This window comes from Tupaia chinensis, unplaced genomic scaffold (assembly GCF_000334495.1).
Source record: "Tupaia chinensis unplaced genomic scaffold, TupChi_1.0 Scaffold000595_1, whole genome shotgun sequence".
In the NCBI taxonomy this organism is placed as follows: domain Eukaryota; kingdom Metazoa; phylum Chordata; class Mammalia; order Scandentia; family Tupaiidae; genus Tupaia; species Tupaia belangeri.
In genome coordinates, this window is record NW_006160111.1 from 777,792 (window position 1) to 781,028 (window position 3,237).

Below are 3,237 nucleotides of genomic sequence, written 5' to 3' on the forward strand. Positions count from 1 at the left end.
GTATTTTTAAAGAATTATTTTATTTAACTTATTGATTTATTGATTTATTTAAATTTGATCAGAGAGGCACAGAGGGAGGAGAGAGAGAGCAAGAGAGAGAGAAAACCATCCACCAGGTCCAGGACTCAAACAGAAGGCCATGTGGGAACCCAGAGCTCTTAACTACCACTCTACCTGCCAACCCCAAAATCTTTTATATTTTAAAATAAAATGATAAATATGAAATTTTATTTTAAACCAGTACATGATCCTTTGCTTAGAGGTTTTCATTTAAATATTTAAAATCCAGAAAAATATTTCTAGTAAGCAGAGAGAACAGCAGCCAAGTGGGACTGGGGTGCTCTCCATCTTGTTTAGGGCAAGCAAAGTCTGGCCCAGCATCCTTTATGTACAGAGGTGCTCCTCTTTGGTGCATTTCTGTTTGTCTTCCAAAATGTCTATTGATTTATTGATTTATTTAAATTTGATCAGAGAGGCACAGAGGGAGGAGAGAGAGAGCAAGAGAGAGAGAAAACCATCCACCAGGTCCAGGACTCAAACAGAAGGCCATGTGGGAACCCAGAGCTCTTAACTACCACTCTACCTGCCAACCCCAAAATCTTTTATATTTTAAAATAAAATGATAAATATGAAATTTTATTTTAAACCAGTACATGATCCTTTGCTTAGAGGTTTTCATTTAAATATTTAAAATCCAGAAAAATATTTCTAGTAAGCAGAGAGAACAGCAGCCAAGTGGGACTGGGGTGCTCTCCATCTTGTTTAGGGCAAGCAAAGTCTGGCCCAGCATCCTTTGTGTACAGAGGTGCTCCTCTTTGGTGCATTTCTGTTTGTCTTCCAAAATGTCAGTTGTCTTTTCCAGCTTGGCTGTCCCACCAAACTCTTTACTGGTCTCTGGCTCCTTGAGTTTATCAGTCAGGATCTATCTCTTCCTCTTACTTGTCTTCTTCCTGAGAGTGCTTTTCTTCAGCAGTACTCAGAAACTGCAAGTTCTAGTCCATCTATCTGAGCTACTCAGTCACCTCTTTGCAATGGGATAACATCAGTTCAGCTCATTCTAAGGAGTCTCCTTCAATAATTATCAACTTACCAGTCACCTGTTTATAATTCCTGTCTATCTCCTACAACATATTTCTTTGAGTTGGGTTACCATCTTTTTTCACCCTTTAAGACCCGGTTACCAATAAGATTCATACCTTTCCCACTCTCATCAGCAACTTTTTCTGCCTCTTTCAGCCTTTGCAGAGCAGTGGTCAGGCACTACCGAACTCGGCCCAGCTCCTCTTAAACCAGCTCTACAGAGAAAGGAGGCCACATCAGCCTCTGCCTGTTTCCAGGCCCATCTCTCTCCCTCCACTTCCCACTGTAGCTACTTGGCCCTCTGTACACTGTCAGCCTGCTGCTGCAGAACACAGATCTTGTGTTTCACTGCTTAATGATGGTGATCCTGGGGTGTTTTTCAAGCCAATCGAGTCAGAATTGGAACTGTTATCCAACCTGTGGGATCCAGCTTTCCTTAGTCACTAGGTTATGAATGGCAGGCCCAGCTTATTAAATATTTAATGCATGTATAATTTTTACTTATAAAATTCTCCTCTCATGAATCACATTAGAAAATCTGTAAATAAAGTAATATCAGGTATTCCAATGAAGGCAACAAGGAGAAAAATCATATAGTATTGTCATTACGGTGAGGATTATTTTTAAGTAATTATAAAATTTAAACATTATTCAAAGTCTATTTCAAGTTAAGGATTTAAACTCTCTTCTTGTATTAAAATGATCTTAAAGCCTGAGATAAGGATGAGACCAACTGTTCGAGATCCATTTGCTTCTGGCTTACCATATTAAAGGCATCCTTGTAAAGTTAGCACAATTTCTAAAATTATACTTCAAGCTAAGTGGTTTTCATTGTTAAAACAATTAGATTAATTCAACTATACTTTTCTTTTTATTTGTTCATTTATTTTTTTATTTATTTTACATTTTCCCACAAATATTTACTTTACAGATCAATACTTTGCTCCTACTCTGTAGTCCTTGACAGTTAATAAACAACTTTCCAAATGACAAAAAACTGAACTTTGCAGATAACTTTCAAAATTCTTGTTATAATTTTGTGAGTGTATAACAATGGAGACAGCACGATTTTAAATACTGTTGAGAAAATATTTACATGTCAACTACTCAAACTGTTGAAAAGCAAACACCCAGCACACAGTTCACATACGAACCTCCCCTACTCAGGTCTGTCTACCACGTATTCTGTGGTTTACCATCTGCCAGCGAAGATCAGTCTCTTTCTTCCTTCAGAGTTTTCCTCAAGGTAATCCTCTGGTTGTGGCTGCTCTTTTGCAATCTCTACTAATTATAGCGCTGGGCTGGAAAAGTCCAGGTTACTTTATGGTACGAATCCATACTTTTCTTAATCATCATATTCTCCCATCATTCGGGACTCAGCACCAACTTATCTCCACTGGTCACCCTACCAGAATGTTGTCAGCACTATGAAATCTCCATCAGCTGCCCAAATTTCACTTATACGTAAATGAAGTCACCCAAGCAGAGGTTATACTCCTGCAAAATATTGGGTTTGCATAAAAGTCATGACATACTTTTCTATGTAAAAATTCATCATGACTTTTCCAACAACACAATATATTGGTTACCAAAGCCTGAATGGTCAAATTTATACCACCTAGAAAATTTTGGGACTTTGGGGAAAAAAAATCACAATGTTAATTTGTTCTTCAAATTATAAAAGGACTTATAAGAAGCCTAATTTGTCATCATTTGCCTTCTTAATTGTATTTGATCACAGGTAATATTGTTTCAATATCTTTCTCTTCTAAGACTGATCATTTTATCTAAAATTAAACTTTAAATATTTCCTTACCTGTGTTAACTGGCTTGTTTATAATTTGTTGAGGGTGGAAAATACATTTTCTCATGTTTGATTTTACACAGGACTTAGCAAGCCATTTGTAAGCCTGCCTCTTCTGTGCTTTAAAAAAATGCCCTTTCTGACTGTGTCTTCTATACGTTTATTCAAAATATAAAATGTACACGTGTATTCATATATATGTATACACACCCAATAATTTTTTCCTTAACTCAGCAAATATGAGCAGTCTTAAACAAGTGTATGATAGGGACCAGCAGTTGGCATAATGGCTGTCACTGGACTCCCATGCAGTTGATCGCAGTTCTAGTCCGAGACCTGGTGGCTTAAACTCA

At 37.2% G+C, this 3,237-nt stretch overlaps 1 pseudogene; it reads right to left on the reverse strand.

Annotated features, from left to right (window-relative positions):
- Positions 1-679: 679 nt before the first annotated feature.
- LOC102499242 (tropomyosin alpha-3 chain pseudogene) lies at positions 680-2,951 on the reverse strand (annotated as a pseudogene).
- Between the last annotated feature and the right edge of the window lie 286 nt (positions 2,952-3,237).